Here is a 22,855-nt window from a genome sequence, read left to right on the forward strand (position 1 = left end):
CTCTCATTTCTCACTGCTCTTTCTGGCTGCATTGTCTTCTGTGTGGTTTGTTTTTCGTGATTCTTGTTCCTGAAGTTTATGTTCCTGATCTTGCCTTGTTTGTGTTTTGGTGTGCCGTGTTGGCCTTTTGGTTTATGTTTATTTGTGTTTTGTTATATTAAAGTCTCTCCCCTGCATTTGGACCCAGACCCTTTCCTTCTCATCGTGATAGAATGCAGCCAGCAAAGATGGGTCCAGCGGGGAGGAATTTTTCTTTTTCAAGGAGGCGGCGTCCCCCCGTTCTGTTCCCGAGACGGCGGGGATGTCCTTCGAGGCGGCGTCGGCCGCTCGTTTTGAATGCATCTACGCCTGCCTGGCGGCAATGGATGCCCGTAGCGCCGAGGCTGCGCGGATGCGCCCCTGCTTTGCGGCGGGGATAGAGATGCTGTTTCGCGGGAAGGTGGCGGCGTCCACTATCTCGGCCCCCGAAGCGGCGGCGATCGCTATTCCTGTTCCTGATGTGGCGGCGTCCGCTGTTAATGTTCCCGAGACGGCGGCGGTGACCGCGCTCTCTGTTCCTGACGCGGCGGGGACCGCGCTCTCTGTGCCTGACGCGGCGGGGACCGCGCCCTCTGTTCCGGACGTGGCGGTGACCGCGCTCTCTGTTCCTGATGCGGCGGTGACCGCTCTTGTTGTTCCGGACGCGGCGGTGACCGCTCTCGCTGTTCCGGACGCGGCGGTGACCGCGCTCTCTGTTCCGGACGCGGCGGTGACCGCTCTCGCAGTTCCTGACGCGGCTGTGAATGCACTCTCTGTTCCAGACACGGCCGTGAATGCGCTCTCTGTTCCCGACGCGGCCATGACCGCTATCTCTGCGCCTGATGCGGAGGCGACTGCGCTCTCTGTTCCAGATGCGGAGGCAACAGCGCTCTCTTTTCCTGACGTGGCGGTGACTGCGCTGCACGGGCCTGGCCCACCGTCCCTCCCCCTGATTTGCCTTCCCCCGTTCCTCCACCCTCCAGACTTGTGGAACGTCTGGGAGCCGTTCCGTGGGGAGGGGGTAGTGTCATGATCTGGGCTGTGGGGTTTCCCTCAGCCACCTGAGGTCGCTGTTTTCCCTTCCCTCCACTGCACTTCCCTAATTGTACACTCCTGTCTTGTCATTAGCACTGATTACACTCACACCTGCTCACTATTATCTGGTCTATAAGAACTCTCATTTCTTACTGCTCTTTCTGGCTGCATTGTCTTCTGTGTGGTTTGTTTTTCGTGATTCTTGTTCCTGAAGTTTATGTTCCTGATTTTGCCTTGTTTGTGTTTTGGTGTGCCGTGTTGGCCTTTTGGTTTATGTTTATTTGTGTTTTGTTATATTAAAGTCTCTCCCCTGCATTTGGACCCAGACCTCCTTCTTCTCACGTGACAGAAATAAACATGAATGAACATCAAAAGGCATCTTGTTTCATCCGCGGAAAGACGTCAGCACAAACCAATTTTCAAGATCAAGTCCACCGGCATTACTCTACTCTTCTATCTGGTTTGTTTGCTAGACAAAATGGTGGATTCTTTGTTAGACTGGTCAGATCACCTGTCAGTCAAAATTGTGTGGATTCCTACTAAAATGACTGAATTATGCCAATAATCACTTAACGTCTTGTAAAATGAAAAGTTGCCTGTTAGTAACAAACAAATCCATCACGATGTTTTTAAAGGTCCACTGAAGTGCTTTGAAACACACTGAATTATTCTATGTATGGACGTAACTTCAAGTGAAACAGGAATAGATGGTGCGACATATAAAGCAGTCCTGGCCCCTATTTTTAAATAGCCAATAGCGTTGCGTTTATATTAGCTTGGGACAGAGCCGTTGAGCTTGGTAAAGCAGCATGTGTCAGCATATGACAATCTCATTTATGTCGCAATAAAATATAAGTTTCTGTGTAAAATTCGTATGAATCCGATGCGTTTTATGGTCTCTGGATTGGAGCTGACTGTGTGAGTGCTGCAGGGGTTTGCATGACACAACGCAAAACCAGACTTCACTTGCCCCAATGGAAACCATATTTACACTGTCTGAATTGTTCCCTATCTCCTATTTAGTGAACTACATGCCATTCACTGTACAGAAAATACAAATTCTGTGAACAAGTGACCGATTTCAGCCACAGCTTCAGCATCTATCCATAGTTTAGTGGGGGGAACATTTTAAAGTCTACAGAGCATTTGATTAGACAGAGTTTGATGAGAAGCTGAAGTGCAGGGTAATGTCATCAAAATCGTTATTAGAGTTTTGAATGCTTTTATTTTATAAATGCAAATTGTGTCATTGTTTTGGAAAACACTAGCTTATAGATAACCTTAAGGCTAACACATTCATACTAAAAAACAACAACAACAAAAAATTAATTAGTAATTTTGATTTCATGGGAAATTTAACTTCAAACCGTTGCTACTAATTAAAATTTGAGTCTACTATCCACAATATTGCTTTCTCCAGTGAAAAAAAGTTGTCTTCTGTGAATCAGGAGGGGACAAAAGTACAAATCAAGCACATTTACAACTGAAAACAGCCCAAAACTGTTCTAAAGGAATATGTTGATGGATTTTGGTGTTAGAAGACAACAGAGAATGGAATTTTTACTGGAAAAAGCTTTATTATAGATTATGTACTAGTATTTTGGCCAGAAGTGATGGTTTAAGGTAGAAGGTTTTAATTATGGATTTGTTTCTAAACATGCAACCTTTTACTTCACAAGGTGTTAATTGATGGACTGGAGTTGTGTGACGTAACAAACTCATCTACATCTTGGATGGCCTGAGGTTGAGTAAATTTTCAGCAACTTTGAATGTTTTGAGTGAACTAATATTTCATGATGAATTATAGAAACACATATTTTCTTAAAATCTTTTAAAATTAATTAATTACTTTATTTATGTTTATCTTATTTCACTGTTTTTTCTTTTTTTTAGGCAAGTCAAATGGAAAATGTCTGTCACTTCCTCAGCTGACGTCCTTTCTCAAGGGACAGGAAGTGGCACACACTCCAATGCACTGCTGGCACTGCTGTCTTCTCCCCTCTTCTTTCAACACACACTCTTACATTCACCTTTTTATAGAACTCTCCACAGGCGCTGTGTGAAAAGAACTTGGAGTTAGAACAGTTATAAAACACAACGAAGACCAAGAGAATTAACAACATGTTTGTTTTGCTGCTGGTTGTTTTCATTAGGAACATTAATACAATTCCTTCAGGTATTTTTCACTTGTTTGTTGGACCGACTTATAAGAAAGTAAAACCAATGGCACGATTAAAAGCTCATTTGTATTTGTATGTTTTATTTTGTATTTGCAATTTGCATTTTGCTTGTTTGCACCATAGTTCCAACAAACAAGCTAGCTTTGTTTAAAAAAGGACTATACTGTGAGACGGTTCTGTGTAGCGGGTTGAGATTTGTGCTGTGTGTTCATCTAATTGACCAGCAGATGGAGTGGATATGAGTTTAGATTCTGATTTGCAACACACACATGTTACGGCAGCTGAAACACACACACATTTAGCCCACATACACAGGTTCACATAAATACAAACACACACACATTCATTCATTTATAGTGGAGAGGACTTTGATGGTTGGACTGATAGTAAAACAGGCATTGCAGCACACAGTGGGAAGGGTTTCAGTGTAAGCCAGATTGTACTATATCAGGATCAAAGAGATCTACATCTTAAACATTCAATACTCATCAAACTATTACAATCACTCCACTTACTAAATGAGAGGCAGAGAGAGAAAGAGAAAGAGAGAAAGCAGGTGACAGCACAACCCCGGTTTGTTTTCGTCTCTTCACTATCCCTTGTTCCCACAGGAGCAGCCTGACAGTTTGGATGTGAATGTGACACACACATACACACACGCAGACGGCGTCCCACACAGGTGCTGCCTTGCATGAGGCCCATACCCGACATCAAAAGGACACCTTTGACATTTCAGATCGCTCCCAAACGATGATGCACAGGGATCTTTTGCCACTACAAAGAAAGAACAAAAGAACAGACATGAAAGAGAAGTCAATAAACATATGGCAATTAATAAAACATTTTTCTACTGAATTCAGTACAAAGACTTTTTTCCAAAACCACACTACAGCAGAACGCATCAAACCAACAGTTGATTTAGTGCTGATGAAAAAGCGTGTCTGCACTACTACGGTTTGTCATGCCGCAGAGATGGACAGTTAGAGGTTATGGAGCAATGTCACTGAGAATGATTTGCCCTAACATGTCAGAGACATCTTTGGATACACAGTTGGAAATGATTTTGATTCATACAAACTGTATTTGACTGTACGTGTGTGTGGATCAAGTTTTGCCTACGTTATGGAGTCTGAATGTCCCTACGAGGATAGCGAAATCTGAAATCAGCTATTGTGTGGAACAGCAGCTTCTCTTGTGTAACAGAGAAATAGAGCAAGACAGAGAGATAGTGACAGAAATAAAGATGTTTTATTCGCATTCAGTGCGGCTGCTCTACCAAACAGAGCATACGAATCTCACAATAGACAGAAAACAATGGACAAAGTCTGGAGCTAGAGCACAGTCTTTGTTTTGTGTTTTGTTTTAATGAGTTTGAATGTGCACATGTGTGCGTTTGTATTAAAAATAACATGCACGCACACAGGAAACGGTGAATATTTTTTAGGACTTGCATACATCCTCTCTCTGCCAAGCGCCACCCCTCACCCCTCACCCCTCCTTTTCAAACTTCTTTCATTGTAAATCTGTCTAATGGTGCACCTAGGGACCGGAGTGTCCCTTCGGAGAGACACGCATTGTGTGTATGAGGGTGACTGCATGTCAGACAGCACATGAGACCTTCTATTCACATATTCCTTTAAATGTAATTAACTCCTCCCCCTCAGTCTCACCAATTACACACTGACACAGGCCCTCAACACAACGCAAGGATGGAGCTGAGAATGAAATAGGGGAGAAAGCATGGGAACAAAGTGTGTTTGAATATGCGCAGGGTCCGCAGTGACGCACCTGTGACTTTCTATCTACTTATTGTCATTAGAAAAGAAAGCTCTGTCTTTGTTAACAGCTTTTTTTATTTTGATGAATGTTGCCTTTTCACTTCTGAACCTGAAAGAGTACAGGCCTGTGTTTTATTGACAATAAGTCTATTCAGCAACAGTCAGCAACTCAACTGCTTCACTTCCACTCTTCTTCTGCTTCTTATGTCTTTTTTGCTGGGTTTCTGAGCGAGATTATGAAAATTATTAAAAACAACCCAGCGCTGGGTGAAATATGGACAAACCTAGCAATTGGGTTATTTTGACACAGCAGTTGGGTTAAACTTTTAACCCAACTTTCTGGGTAGTTTTAATACAACTACTGTTAAAAAAAAATTACTGCATGGCTAGTTTAAAAATTAACTCAAAATAGGTTGTAAAATAAAAATCAGACACATAATTGTGACCCTGGACCACAAAATCAGTCTTAAGTAGCATGCGTATATTTGTAACAATAGCCAAAAATACATTGTATGGATCAAAATTATACCTTTTTCTTTTATGCCAAAAATCATTAGGATATTAAGTAAAGATCATGTTCCATGAAGATATTTTGTAAAGTTCCTACCGTAAATATTTAAAAACTTGATTTTTGACTAGTAATATGCATTGCTAAAAAAAGTTTTAACACAATTTTCTCAATATTTAGATTGTTTTGCACCCTCAGATTCCAGATCTTAGCCCAATATTGTCCTATCCTAACAAACTGTACATCAACAGAAAAGCTTATATATTCAGCTTTCAGATTACGTATAAACTTTGACCTTATGACTATTTTTGTGGTCTAGGGTCACAATTACTGGAGGTATCAGCCATAATTAAAATGGTGAACATTTATTAATAAGAAACATAAAATGTTTATTATTTAATTATTATTTATTCAACTTACATTAATAAATGTTAATTTATTGAACATATTAATAAATGCTAATTTCCAACTTATTTTCAGTTTATTCATACTGATAAACTTCAGTTTATCATACATTTATAGTACATACAGTCATAGTTGAGTTAAACAAAACTACCCAGAAAGTTTGGTTAAACATTTAACCAAACAGCTTGGTCAAAACAACCAAATTGTTGGGTTTGTCTATATTTTACCCAGTGCTGGGTTGCTTTTAACCCAGTATCTTTAGAATGTATGAGTAAATGTGTATATTTTAGATTACTTAAAATGATTAAAGGGGTAATACACCTCAACAATCTAAATTATGTCATCATTTACTCATCTTGATGTTGTTCCAAACCTGTATAACTACTATGGAACACAAATGAAAATATTTTGATAAAATTTTAAAACTATTTTGTCAATTTAACGAAAGTCGGTGGGATCTTAAAGAACATTGAACCCTACTTACTTTTCTTTAAACTTATACATTTAAATCATTTTTAGGTTTTATAGTAATTCTAAGTAACTACTTCAGTTAACATGAACTAAAACTGAACAATACTTTTACAACATTTATTAATCTTAGTTAATGTTAATAATGCATTTACTAATGCATTATTAAAATCACAAATTGTGTTTGTTAGCATTAGTTTATGCACTGTGAACTAACTCGAACAAATAGTGAACTTACTATATTTTTATCAACTAACATTAACAAAGATTAATAAATAGGGTATTAAATTACTGTTCATTGTTTATTCTTGTTAGTTAAAACATTAAATAATGTTAACAAAAAACACTTTATTGTAAAGTGTTACCTGATGTTTATTATAACTTAATAATAATAATAATAATAACGAATGTTTTCACTATTTTTAATTACTGTCAGCAGTTTACTTGAACAATGGTGTGAAGAATGAATCACAGTGAATATGATTTCATAAAAACTGCATGTTAAATAATTTTCATTTTCAGAATTAGAGAAACAGCTCTCTCAAATAGCAAGTAGCATCCTCCAAGAACACTGTCTATATGTGTGTTTCTTAACTCTCAAAGATCAGTGCGTGTGCATAGTTGAATGGCACAAGTCGGTGTAGCACAATGGCGTCACTAAAGCCGCCTTATCTACGCACAATCAGATTAGAGAGGGATTGAAGCGTTGCTAAGCACTACAGCACACAACCAGCAAGGATCAAGATGATTTGATTAATATTCCTGATCGTATTATCCTTTAAGCAGCATAAATTGTTTTATTCTTATTTATTTATTTTCTCTTTTTAACTCGCCGAAGCTGATTTTCAAGATTGCCTCACCTTTATCTATGATTGTCTCCTCATAACTTTAAACTTCTCTCTCACACACACACTTTCTGCCAACATATGATCCGCCTGCAGGGTCACAGACCCACACTCCAACACACACCGCATCATTTCCTGCTGCCACCAGACGGGGGTGCCCTGCTGCACATATAGTGAGATACACACACAAACACACAAGTACAAGGTCACTCGCTCACCTACACAACTATTCTCAACATGCAAATCAGCGGAGAGAGAGAGAGAGGAGGATAGAAGGAGAGAAGGAGAGCCGAGACTGACAGAGACAGAGAGAGAAGGAGGAGTGGGACAGGGTGGGGGTCTGGAAACAGGTCAAGCTAATCATGCATATAATTGCATTTTGACATTGGGGGCTACTGGGACCAGACCTTTGAAGATCAGGTTATCCTGGAAGCACTTAAGTGATTAACAAATGAAAACGCTGCTCTAAACTTAATTAGGTACGATATTGGGCCGTGCTGGGCAGGGGGCCTGGGGAGAGAAGCGTTTCCCCATTCATGGACACTCAGCACCCCGTGTAAAATGAAATCAAATGGCACATTTTACACTGCCGTTCCCCTGTGAGTTAAAATATCTCACCCACAGCTGAGACCACAGTCACTCAGTCATTTACTTGTCCCAGCAACACTGACACGAGTTTAAACCAGCAAGACATGATGCCACACATGGAATTTTACAACTGTCTTACCCACCAGGGTCCTCAGCCTCATAGTGCTCAGGATAAAGCCGCTGTTGACACTGACTGCGACGCTCCAGTTTATTATTAAATGCATGAAATTAGTCCCGCTTGAATTCAGCTTCGAATTCAAATCATTATAGACTTTAAATGGTTTCTCACGGCTCTTAATTTAGTCAACACTGTGATTAAAAGTACAGTGTGTGTATGCAAAAAAAAAAGATAGTTCCTTTTCATTCATTCATTTACTCTTGTTACAAAACTCTGGTAGCTTGTTTCTGCCACGGAGTAAAACTTTTTTTTTTCTTGCTATTGCAAGTTTATATCTTACAATTCAAATCTTTTTTAGAAGTTACTTTGCTTTCTAAGGTTTTATAATTTGCCTTTTTTTAAACAAAAATTTAGGAATTGAAATTTAATTAATCTACCTAATATGTAACCCTGGACCATATATTATTATAGAGATATAATGACAATTTCTGTAATATTTATTTAATTATATTAATATACCATATTATGAAGTCAGTTTGTTTAATGTGAATAAAAATAAAAGTATACATTCATAAAAATGTTGAATTTATTTCTTTATATAAAAATAATAACGTTGATAATATAAGTAGGTAGCTTGTTTCTGACACAGAAAATACCAGAAAAAAAGGTAGAATTGCAAATGCGAGTTTTTATCTTACTTTTTTTCTCAGAATTGCAAGTTACAAACTTATAATTGTTTATGAATGTTATATTGCGCAATTCTAATTCTATTTTGAGAAAAAAAAGAGTTGTGAGATGTAAACTTGCAACTCTAACTTTTCCCCTCACAGATTTTGTTTACATTTTGTAATGTTTTCTTAGAATTCTGAGTTTAAATCTTGCCGTTTCTGAATAAAAAATGAATAAAAAGTGACTTTTTATCTCATATATCAGATTTTTTTGTCTTACAACTGCAAGTTACATCTCACAATTCAGACTTTTCCTTGGAGTTCTGAGTGTGTCTTCAAATTCTGAGCTCAAATCTGAACTTTTTTCCGACAAAAGCCAGAATTGTGAGGAAAAAAAAGTCAGAATTGTGGGATTAAATCTATGGTAACACTTTAAAATAGGGAACACATATTCACTATTAACTTATTAAGAGTTTTCCGTGAACAAACTCCTAATTTGCTGTTTATTAATAGTAATAGTAAAAGGTAATTGTTAAGTTTAGGTATGGGGTAGGGTTAAGGGATCTATAATATGGTCATGCAGAATAAGGCATTTATATGTGCTTTTTAAGTACTAATAAACAGCCAATATGCTAGTGATATGCATCTATCCATCTATCCTGTGGGTGAAACAAGCTTCCATACAAACCTGTATGACTTTGTTTCTTTCAGAAGCAAAAAAAGATATTTGATGAACACTGTTTCAGCTGTTTTTGTCCATACAATAATAATTAATGGGGTCCCAGTCCAAAGCAATATTGGACCCCATTTACTTTTACTATATGGTCAAAAAAAAAAAAAAAAAGCAATGCAAGTTTGAAACGATATGAAGGTAAAATAACACTGTAAAAACTATGAAACCGTGGCACTTCTTCCAGGACAAGCTCTCTATCAGTGCACACAATACACACAAGGGTTAATGTCTACAGTACACACAACCGTGCAGACGCGCACACCCCCCCCCAAACATCCAGGTACATACTGTTATCTCAGAAAGTTGGCCTCTGAACACGGTTAGCTACTTTTGCACTTTACTAATTCATGGCGACGTCTCCCTCAGCTCTGAGCCCTACGCTCCCCTGCCTTCCCTTCCCTTCAGAATTGCTCACGTTACACACACACTCACCAAATACAGTCTGTTACACACACAAACACGCATGATTCCCGGGCCCTAGCGTGGAGGAGTTTGTCTCATGGCTAGAGCGTTTGTTTAATCTCAGCCCTGCCTCTAAATAATTGATTCCTCAGTGAGTCTGGCTGTGAAGCCCACTCTGACCGGCGTGCTCTATGACCACCCTCTAATTTATTATTTAATCTTTTGTATGGCCAGTGGTCCTTTAAAGTGAGAGAAGGAGATGGACAGAAAAAAAAAGAAAGACACGAATACTAGCCTTTCGTTTTCAGCTTGTTTTATCTTTGACGATACACACTGATTTGACTCCTCTGAACAGAGGGAAGTAATAAAAAAAAAAAAACACCTGAAACATAAGAAGCTACTCATGGGCCAGTGCCTATTGGTGAATATCAGAGGAGTAATTCTGAATTAAGCTGATTGCAATCACTATTTATGTGTGAAGATATTAATAGCTTATGCAGAGTACATTTAGAGCAATTTAAATTTTGCCCTATATAAATTAGATTCAGAAATGTTATGGTTTAAGTTTTATTTGAGGGAACATTTAATCCAGTCCCTGTCAGTTTACAGGTAACTGCATGTGATATTATTAAACATTTTATACAATTTTTTTTCAATTTGACAAAGAACTGAAATTTAATTTACCCATCTTATATAATAATACCACAACACAATTTGTTTACACTCTATTAGTTATTTAGTTTGTAAAATATTTAGTGCAATATTTATTTAATTATATTATTTTTATTATTAATTAATTAAATGTATTTAACTAATGTATTAATTTAATTTAGTTAGTTATAAATGCCATATTATGAAGACAAAGAGTTTGCTTAATGTGGATATAAACAAATGTATACATTTCTAAAAATGTATACAAATGAGTGTTGGGAAGGTTACTTTGGAAATGTAATAGGTTACAGATTACTTTATTTAAAATGTAATAAGTACTATTTCAATTACTTTATTAAAGTAATGTAACTGATTACATTTGATTACTTTTGGATTACTTTTCTACATTTCTAACTTTTATTCATTTTCAAACATTTACAGCTTAACCTTAAAGTAGTACTCAACACTGATTACTGTCAGACTTTCAAAATCTTCATCACTTTAATTAGATTATAAAATTAAGATTATATAATCTTATCACTTCAACTAAGATTATAAAAATGTCATTATAAAACACAGCCACCACAAAATCAGACTTTAGCATCTAAGATCCTTCTGAGAATAAATACTGATTTAAAATCATAACAAGAAATCGTTTGATAGCTATGATACTGTTTTTGAAATCAAATATTTGCCTAGCTTTGACAGGAAACGCTGGCATCTAACAATGCCTGGGAAAAAAAAACAGTCAATCATTAACAAAAAGCATGTACATAAACCCAAATACTGAATAAAACATTATTAAAAAAAAAAAGCATGTGTCCTGTTGCCTGTTCTGTGTCCTAAACTCCTGAAACATCTGTGTCTCATATTTTAGAGCAGGCAATGAAGTTTGGAAAAGAAATCAAGTAAATCTAGATTTAATTGATTTCATTCCCAAGTTCCATTGACTGTGTGTATGTGAACATATTCAGATAAACCCTTTGTAATTGTTAACAGTTTCATAAGTAACTAATTTAACTACATATATTTTCTTAGTAACTGTAACAGATTACAGTTACATTTGTTTTGTAATTAAATTATGTAACTCTGTTACATGTAACTAGTTACTCTCAAACACAGAAGTCAGAGATGTTTGAATGATCTTTAAGCTGTGCTGTTTAAACTGGAAAGCCTTACTATATCCCTCTCCTCTCCTCCCTGCTATTCTTTTCCTTCTGCATTTTGCATGTGTGTTGCTGCTCTTCATTATTCAAAGATGCTTTCTGCTGGAATGTGGCATGAGCATCCAGAGATGACAGCCACTCTCCCAAAGCAAGGTACACCTCAATTATGCATGCACAGACCACAAACCTTGCATTTCATTGTGTGTATTTGAGCACTTATATCTGTGTGTGTGTGTGTGTGTGTGTGTGTGTGTGTGTGTGTGTGTGTGTGTGTGTGTGTGTGTGTGTGTGTGTGTGTGTGTGTGTGTGTGTGTGTGTGTGTGTGTGTGTGTGTGTGTGTGTGTGTGTCACATAGACGCACTTCCATTTGCATTTAGAGCCCACAATGGTGCATTTTTTGCTACTTAGATACCAATATGACCCCATGACTGCAGGCGGTAAAAGCAGACACTTAGGGAATCCTACAATGCTGCCGCAAAGTAATTGTGCTTTGAACCTGAGACATTTAAATAAAGAACAAATGTTTAATGCAATTTAGGAATATAAAAAAAATAGCACACTCTCTTACTGACACCCGCATCGACGCTGAATTTTCCTGAGTGCTGTAAGCCAGCACGTTAGGCCTGTTATTGTTTACTCGTTGTGTTTATCTGCATGAGAGGACTCGAAGAGTTCCCTGAAGAGACAGGAGTGCTAAAACAATTAAACGCTGCTCACTCCGAATTACATCTCCCTCCTCTGATCCAAGACCACCACACACACACACACACACACACACACACACACACACACACACACACACACACACACACAACTAGAGCTCAGGAGCGTCCGTAAACATGTATATTACAACAGTGTGTGTTTGTGTGCTCGCATTTAAAGGTTGATTTGGTTTTCAGCTTGATTGGCTTTTCATTGTTTGGTAACGTTATGAATAATTTATTTGAGGCCTTACATATCTGTCCGTTTTTTTGAAGGTAGATGTCCTGAAGGATTTTACCTTTTCTCTTGATGCAAAAGAGACACACTGCAGTTCACATAGACACACACACACACAGAAAGTGTGGCATCGAAAGGGGAGTCGGCGTTCCCAAAAGTGAAATTCCAGCAATTATTCACAGGAGATTGGTCCAGGCTCTGCCGCCAGCTTGTCGACACTCTTGACTGCGCAGAGGAGACTGACAGCCCCATTCTTCCACGTCACTGTGACAGATAAATATTTCACACACAAATAAATAAAGGATGCCCTGCGTTTTCCCTCTCTGTGGTTCTTCACAGACCAGTGCCCTCACACACACACACTCACGCGCCTCCTAAACTCCTTTAGGCACATCAAATGCAAACACACACCATCACATTGATGACCCCCATCACGGGGTTTAATCTGGTGTGCGCAGGACGCAGGTAGCTTTCCGCTCCTCATCTACCTCTACAAAGAATCAATTAATGTCTGTAAGAGAGTCGACATGTTGAGGGAGGCCTGTGCTATTGTGTCCAGGGCCCTCCTGTGTTTCGCCTGATCAAAAACGGCCCCTTTTGTAATAGTTTAATTACCGTAATGTGCACAATACATGTGAGGTGATTACGCCGATCCCCCCGGGAGGTGTAAAAATAGCACATTTCATCTCAAATGAGATATTAAGTGCATTAAATGTCTGTGATTGTAATAGGCATCGCTAAGTGTCTCTCTTTCTCTTCTTCCTCATGGATGGCCTCATCCATTTATTAAGATGCTCTGAGGAAAAAAAGTGTGATAATTCAATTAAAAAGGCTTCTGTCATTCTTCACCGTTCTTGCTCATGCACATGAGTGATCGAAGGTAAACCTTCATCATTCATTTTATCTTCTAGGAACCTAGATCAAATAAACTACTGTAATCTCACTTCAGATTTTCTCTTTCTTTTCTTCTCGCTCCTGCTTTTTTCTTCCCGCCTGACCCAAACCACAGAGTGGTGTTATCATGTTAGCACTGAGATAAAAAGCAGACTGAAATATTTATGTTGGTGTTATGACTTTGTTCTGCTGTATGCGGATAGACTGACTTGAGTGTGCCGTGATGTTGGGGTGTGATCTGCTTCATTAGGAGGATTTCTGAGTGTGGATTAACCCCACAGAGGCCCAGGGTCTCCACTGAGACTCACAGACCTGCCACACACACAGACATCACACACACACACACACACACACACACACACACACACACACACACACACACACACACACTCATCATCGCATCCACTCCAGGGAGGACAGGAGCACTCCAGAGACGTAAACCAGAACCAGCGGTTTCCTGACTTTCCAAACAACTTCATTCTCTCTTGAACTCCTTGGAAATACAAAAATACAACATCTCTGTATTTCTATCGCCTCTTTATGTTTTTTTTTTTTTTTTCATTGTTCTCTCCAATTGATTGTTTTGGTATTTTTCATATTCTGAGGCTAACAGGCCATCCCATCTTTTTTCTTCTCTCTTACTCTGTCTTAATCATTCCAAATGCTTTTCAGGACAATGTTTTACATAAACGCTACCATGCATCCTCTGTTTTTAAGAAATTAATACTTATTTATTACTTTATTAGTTACTTATAATACTTATCCCATAATGCTACAAAATATTTCTGGGTTACACTTTACAATAAGGTTCATTAGTTAACATTAGTTACCACTTTAGTTAATATAAACTAAGGATGAACAATACTTCTATAGCATTTATTAATGGTAAGTTCAGCATTTACTAAAGCAACATGAACTAACAATAAACAGCTGTATTTTCATTAACTAATATTAACAAAATTATTAATACTGTAATAAATGTATTGTTCATTGTTTGTTCATGATTGTTAATACATTAACCAACATTAACTAATGGAACCTTATTGTAAAGTGTGAACCTTGCAATCACTTAACCTTTTAAAAACCTTTGAAAAAAATATTAAACAGTTTTTAGCAGTAATGATATCATTAGAAATGTTTGAAATAATTAGATATTTTTCTGAGAACCAAAAATAAGACTATTATAGTGATTTCTGAAGGATCATGTGACACTGAAGGCTGATGTAATGATGCTGAAAAATCAGCTTTGCCATTACAGGAATAAATTAAAATTTTAAAGAAATTCAAATGGAAAACAGATATTCTAAATTATAAAAAAAAAAAAACATTTCACGTTATTACTGTTTTGTGAATTTTGTTTGAATAAATTCAGCCTTGATGAGCATAAGAAACTTCTTACACTAACACTTTACAATGAGGTTCATTAGTTAACATGAACTAAGAATGAACAATACTTCTACAGCATTTAATAATCTTAGTTAATGTTAATTTCATTAAATCACAAGTTGTGTTTGTTAACATTAGTTAATGCTTTGTGAACTAACATGAACATCAATGAACGACTGTATTTTTTTTAACTAACATTAACAAAGATATATAAATAGTGTGATAAATGTATTGTTTTTGGTATGTTCATGTTAATACATGAACTAATGTTAACAAATGACACCTTAGTGTTAGCAATATTACCAGCTCCAAACCTTTGAATGGTAGTGTTTATAGAAGAATAAAATATAAGACTGTTTTTTTTTAATGAATTCTCTCATCTATCGTCTTTCTCAAATGAAGCAATCTAACACTTTCACTCAGACTTGTAGTAAAGTTACAGCTCAATGGGTTAGTTCAGAAAAGGAAAGAAAAAGAAAGAAAGAAAGAAAGAAAGAAAGAAAGAAAGAAAGAAAGAAAGAAATAGGAGAGAAGACACAAGAGAGAGGAAAAGAAAATCAGCGCCTCTAAAAACCTACTTGATTTTTAGTTCCTGAAAATAAACAGTGGAATAGATCTCAGTGGATGAATAAAGAACAACTCGCTGAGAAACAGATCAAAAAGACTACGGATTCTGTGCCTCTTGGTTCCTTTAACCTTACTGACCGAAAAACAAACAAACAAACAAACAAAAATTAAACAGTAGAAACATAATTAATGTCAGCAAAACAGCAGGTCAATTAATCCTCATAAATTGATGTGTTTGGGTCAATTGTTAATGATATTAGAATATTTTTTTATAAATACACATTATAATATGTGACCCTGGATACCTAATCTGAAAGCTGAATAAATAAGCTTTCCATTGATGTATGGCTTGTTAGGGCAATATTTGGCTGAAATACAACTATTTAAAAATCTGGAATCTGAGGGGAAAAAAAAAAAAAAACGGCTGTAAAGTTGTCCAAATGAAGTTCTTAGCAATGCATATTACTAATCAAAAAATACGTTTATATATATATATATACGGTAGGAAAGTTACAAAATATATTCATGGAACATGATCTTTAATTAATATCCTAATGATTTCTGGCATTAAATAAAAATAGATTTTGACCCAATGTATTGTTGGCTATTGTTACAAATTTAATTCAATCATTAAACATATTAGTGTAACTAAGTTTACATATCATATCTTTTAAAACAGATTTCATTACTGATGAAGCCGATTCACACTCATTAATAAGTTTCAATGGTCTTTTTTGTTGCCGCATCTCAAACCCTCATGGGAAACGTGTGGAGTTATTTTCATCTCCAAATATTCTCACTAAATCCCTTATTTTTGCTTCCCATCCCACCCCCTTATCCCAAATTACAACAGAAAAAGACTATGAGCATGGAAAAAGGAGAAAAAGCACAACCTTACATCAAAAGACAAGAGTGCAAGCAAACAAATAAACTTGCAGATGAGACCGAACAAGTTATAAACCCTCTTATTAACTTTTCCCTTTCTCCCGCTCACTCGCTCTCTGTTTGTAAACCCTTAAAGTCTTGTCACGGCCCCACTCAATGGCCGGTCCAATCTGGTCTAAGGTCTGTTTCTGCCTGTCACCGGCCCTCCTCTCCCTCCTCGGCTTTTGTCCTGCGTGTCTGTTGGGGTCTGCTCCGCGCTCTGCATCGCTTCAGGCCTTTATTAAATATGCACCTTCCACAAAACCAGCCGCTAATCTCCACTGAAGCCTGGGACCCGCACATATGCAAATCCACATCTGTTCCGCTTCAAAGAGGAGATTCACCGGGATCACGCCGCACACAGGAGTCTCACCCTCACCCCAAAACCAGTCGCATACGCACACACACAGAAACGCAATCAACCTCGGTCTCTCCGACCGCTGACCCCCCAAGACAAACCCTCGACATACGCACATACGTTTCCAAACACTCTTCCATTCACCTCCCTCGCAAACAAGCCACCCTCAGCACACTGAGCTTATTAAAATCAGATCATGTCAGAGTGTCTCTTTGTGTCAGCACTCTGTTTTCTTTTGTCAGGGGGCTGAGAGACAGGAGGCAGAGATCTGTTCCCTGGCCCAGGGGCGGCTCCTCTGACGGGAGGCGAGAGGACCAGAGGGTACTTACTCAATCCTACATAAGTGGCACCACACCGTCACCGCCTTGAGACATCCTCCTGAGCTAATTCAGCAGCGGATTACCACATCTCAAATCCGCCGGACAGCTTCATCATCCTGCCCAGAGCATACGGAGCTGTGTCAACACGAGCGACGCAGCAGTGTGTCACTATCGGAGCTGGAGGGGTCATTTGTAAGACTAGCGGTAATGCTTCCCGTCCAAAAGCAAAATCTCCAATCAATGTCTTCAAATATTCACTTTGCCAACATCACTTGTGCTTGTTAGGTTCGTGTACAGTCTGTAAGCACAAATGAGGCCTGGAATTAAAAAATTAAGCTTTTTAATAGCATAATATATTTATTATAATATAAAAACAACTTTAGAAGAATTATATGATTATTAACTAAAACACTAGATGAAAATGAAAATTAGTAATTTTGCAACTACAGTGACTAAAATAAAATAAGTTAGAATAATAATAGAATAAGATAGAAGTGCTAAAATGACTAAAACTGAAATGCGAAAAATGAAAGCTAAATAGAATTATATAAATATGACAAAAATAAACTAATAAATTAATAAAAATAACAAAATCACTAAAACTGAAAACATAAAATGAAAAATGAAAAAAAAAAAAAGAATACAGCTAATTTAAAATATAAAAATACTGCAATAATATAAATAAATAATACAAATTGTTTAAGCCAAAGAATTTTAATTTGTAAAAATAAAATATATACAAATCATATGAAAACTTGGCGCTGATGTTATGTTTGTCTCTGGCAATTTTGCACATGCAGAACTCAGATGAAAGAGATGCTTGTGAATGGGACACTTTGAGGGGGACCCCGAGCGTGATGTATAAAGATAGCAGATTTGCATGTTTAATTAAGCTATCAAACCACAAAGCAGAGAGCTCAGCTCTAAATCTGCAGAGTCAACAACCCCTGTAATAACACATAGCCCCTTCTCTAAGTGAGTAGGAGAGACACATAGAAAGATGTAAAGCTCTTCATTTACATGCAGTGAAAGACATTCACAGCCCATCACAGCAATAAAGTCAAGCTGGCCTTTTTGTCGAGCCATGCTCTCCGAAAAAAAGAGGAATAAACAAAGAAAAAGGTGACGAGAGGGATGGAATTAGATGTATGCGTGATGAGAGAGCGTTGGGGAAGGAGGGAATGCAAGGGACTTGGTCTTTAATCAGGTTGATGTGTCGTGGCTCACTTTCCAGGGCTCAGGTTTATCTCTCATTAGCTGGGCTGTGGTGTGCAGTATTGTCCCTGTGTGTTTGAACTGCACCAAAGGAGTGGAGATTTGCTTTAATCCAACGCATCAAAGGTAACATACTAACACACATGTGCTAAAATATACACACGCATATGCTGCTCCTGGATTAGGCCGCCGTGGCAGAGTTGTGTGTGTGTGTGTGTGCGTCTGTGTGTGTGTGTGTGTGGGGGGGGGTCTGTTTCACCCGTTCCACTTCTGAGATGTGACACCACTCACCCGCCATGGGCACACTGAGGATGACACCTCCAGCACACATTTAAATAATCTGCCGAGGTTTGGGTTACATAATTATGCCATGACAGTTTGTGTTTGTGTGTATGCGTGTATGTGTGTGCTGCTGCCAACGTTGCCAGGCTTACTGGTTTCGAGGATAAGCGCCATGGGCCTGGCCTGCTCTGCGACGGCTGATTTTGACAAATTTGCAATTCAAAACAACTTATGAAAAGATTTTTTTGGCCTTATGAATACAGAATTTGGAAACCATATTTAAATTTTGCCAGACAAGGAAGACACTCTTCGTAATGGCAGAAGGATTGCAATGAAGGTGTTAAAACAATTGTTCCGCACTCTTCTTGCATCGAACAAAAGTACATGAAAATATTGAAAATAAACTAAATGAGAAATGAGGTATAACAGTAGATTAATATTATATATTTACTGCATATATATTTGTATTATGCTAAGTTTTGAAATAAGCAATGAACAGTAGTACATGCAAACAGGAAAAAAAAAATTCTGCGGAATCACAATTTGGAAATTACAGAGAGGCAAAATTGATAAAATATAGATAAAATATAATGATAGAATAATATATATGATATACAGAACAATAGATGGATGGATAGAATGATAGAATAACAGAAAGAACAACAGAGGACACTACAGAATGATAGTTTTATAAAAAAGAATTACAGACAGAATCATAGAACATCAATTATAGAACATCACCGTATGAGCTAGAATAATAGAATATTAGATAGAACGGTAGATAGAATTATGGACTGATAGATTGAATGATAGATAGAATAATATCTAAGCCCCCATATTGCAGTTTCAACTGTGGGGGGAAAGGAACATTAATTTTTTACGTAGCACCCATTTGATATTGAACGATAGAATGAAGGATAGAATAATAGATGGAACAATATATAATATATAAAATATAGAAAAATAAAAAGAATGATAGAATGAAATAATAACAGGTATGACAGATACAGTTATAGAATGATAGAATAACAGATAAAGAATGATAGAACTATGGAATGACAAGCAGAATGATAGCAGGAACTACAAAATGATGGATAAATAGAATGATAATTAAAATGATAGAATAGACAAAATGATGGACAGACAGACAGACAGACAGATAGACAGATAGACACCCTCTTATCACATCCAGCTCCCTATAAACATTAACGGAGTTGAGCGCCACTTTTTTTCTGGTTCATGTGACCATTTGCTCCTCCCCTTTGTCTTGTCTTTCTTTCTGTCACCACCAGCTTTCTTGAACTCTCACTATAGTTCACTTCAGTGAGATTTTTAAACTATTCAAACGATTCATTGGTTTTGATCACTAAATCTGTTTTGATTTGGCCTAGGAGCACCTTACAGGCCACTGCAACATCTAAACTGATGGACATTTCAATACGAGAGCAATTCAGTTACCCGTGTTCCTATAGCATGAATATAATTTGCAAAGTATAATCTCCTCCTTAATGCTCATGTTTTTCCATGTAGTCATTTCACGGCAGGTGCATTGACATGTACAGCACAAGCCCTCTGGTGATCCATGCATCTGCCACCGTCACGCCCCAGTGACACAGTGACTCCCAGAGGCCGTTAGGGCAGGAACAGAGAGGATGGGGATGAAGTGATGCTCTGTGTATGTGTTGGTGGGTGGGTTTATGTGTGTGAGTGTTTGTGTTAAGGGGGGATAGAAGAGGTCAGCGTAAGCCAGTTAAAGGCATTAGACCTCCAGACTGATGAAAAGAACTGGCCCACTGATCATATTAAAGGGAGCTACCAGGGCCCAATGCTGCTGTGCTGCTGCACGGGCCAAAGCAAACACTGGGAGAGGGTGGCTAAGCCTGCCCTCACAGACATCAAAGACAGGGGATCAATTCTCACTGTGCAGCTCAACAATCCCAGGATCTGCTACGCACTCTCACACACACTCACACCATTCATTGGGTTCTCATAGACGGTGCAATGATGCCGTTTCTGCCCTTTTGGATGTATTTACGTTGTTTAAAAAAATGAATACAAATATTACACGGTTAGTTCACCCAATAATGAAAATTTTGTCATTATTTACTCACCCTCATGTCATTCCAAACCCATTAGATCTTCATTCATCTTCAGAACACAAATTAAGATATTTTTGATGAAATTCAAGAGCTTTCTGACCTTGCATAGACAGCAACGCAAGTAAAATGTTCAAACGGCCTAGAAGGGTGGTAAGGACATCATTAAAATAGTCCAATGTGACATCAGTGGTTCAACCGTAATGTTATGAAGCTACAAGAATACTTTCTGTGCACAAAGAAAACAAAAATAACAACTGTATTTACCAATTTCTTTTGTTTTGTGTCAGCTGTTGCTAATTAATGCCAGAATTTTAATTTCTGGGTGAACTAACTTTTCACATTACAGTCAAGAAATGAAACAGTCACTCTGCTTGTGACCTACAAATCAAGTGGTGATCTGAGTTTTAATATTGAAACTGAAATGAAAATACATGGGTAAAATAGAAACAGAAAATTTTGGACTCACTGGGCCATTTATTTTTATTATTTATTTATTATTTATTTTTATTTGTATTAATTTTTTAATATATATATTTTAATAAAATGTTATACAATTATTTATATATTTATATGAAAAATAAATTGTATATAAGCAGTGCAACCCTGTTTTTTTAAAATGTTACAAATAAATAATTAAATTAAATGTATCAATGTTTTAATCAGTATATAAAGCATAAAATATTAAGCAGTGCAACCCTCTTCCACAGTAATAATAATAAGAAATAAGCTGATATTTGCAGCTAACAGTAAGAATCTTAAACATTCACCATTATGGCCAAATGCAAGAATAACAACCGTGCTAATTACTCCAATTTAGAATGAAATAATCACTGTGTAAATATCTCATATGACCCTATCAAACTGTCTGCTGATGGTAAAATAACAACCTCAAAATCCAAGGCCTTCAAAAACGCACGTGGACACCTTCAGTCTTCCAGCATGTTTCAAATTATCCCAAAACAAAACAAAGAAAACCGTCTACAGATTTTGTTGTTTTTCTTCTCCCTTCTCACAGTCAAAGCGGTTAAAAGTTTGACAAATTTTTACCATAGGTGTGTTTGAAGTGTGCTTAAGTGTTTGTCAGGAGGAGTTAGCATCAGTGTCTGGTCTGCGGCTGAGAGGGTGAAGCCCGGCAGCCGGCACAGGAAAGCAGGAGAGCCTGCTGTCGCTTCAGCAATTATCAGCTCGGGAAACCAAAACACTGTTCACACAACACAGGAATGCAAAAACAAAGGAGCCATTCAGAGCACCAACACCCAAGGAGTTTCCATGAGGACTGGAATTTTGTCAGCTGACACATAAACATTCACAGGGGAAAGTGAAAGATATCAGCCGTCAGCAACCAGGTGCTTCACAGAGAGCTCTGCACAAAGTGAAGTGAAATGTGCGCGCGTGCACACACGAGAGAATATCCTCACTGACACCCAATCCACACACACTTCACAGATTATGAACATTTCTGTACACATGCAGAAATATCTCTGTTACCCATACACACAGAGGACTCCATGCCAGCAAACACACCGTTCTGGCCTGTTGAGAGACTGCAGGTTGGCCCAGTGGTGTGTGTTTGAGAGGGCAGAGGTCAAAGCTGTGTGTTATGAGCTGTTAGAGAGCCAATCTCCCATTGATACACCTTTAAGCACTGAGCTCATTCACACACGCTGTCAGTGGAGAGGCTGAAACATCTGCTGGTCCAGTCCACCACTAACCCTGACATTGATGATGAATAAACTCTCACTCTACTAAGAGACGCCATGCCATTGAAGGCCATGCCATTACTCGGTGTGGATTTTATTAAAGAACTTTCATTTAATTCTCGTCTCCGGTCGTTCCATACTCCCGACTGTGACACACATTGTGTCAATCACGTTTATACACTGCCTCCGAAACTTTCGTCCGTCATAAAAAAATTTGAATCAGGTTAGATTTTCTGCATGACGTAGGATGTATGTGTTGCGTATGCACTAATGAGAAGTGACGAATGCGGAAGCGCAAACAAGAGAGCAAAACAAAAGACCAGTCACAAATTAGAAGTACAAAAGGAGAATTTGTAAAGAAAAATGTTGGAGGATTTCGATATAAGCCAAGAGGAGACTGGTTTTCCTTTCTAAAGTAAGTAAACTTTGCTTCCTTTGCCCCTGTAAACAAACAGCATTGTTATGTTTTAAATATGGATGTGTTTCTCACAAAATCACACCGATTCACTATAGGAGGCCTTTATTTACCCCAGGAGCCATGTGGAGCACTTTTTATTATGGATCATGTGCTTAATTGGACTTCTTTTGGACCAATAAAGGAAAAACAG

This window comes from Garra rufa, chromosome 3 (genome assembly GCF_049309525.1).
Source record: "Garra rufa chromosome 3, GarRuf1.0, whole genome shotgun sequence".
Taxonomy (NCBI): domain Eukaryota; kingdom Metazoa; phylum Chordata; class Actinopteri; order Cypriniformes; family Cyprinidae; genus Garra; species Garra rufa.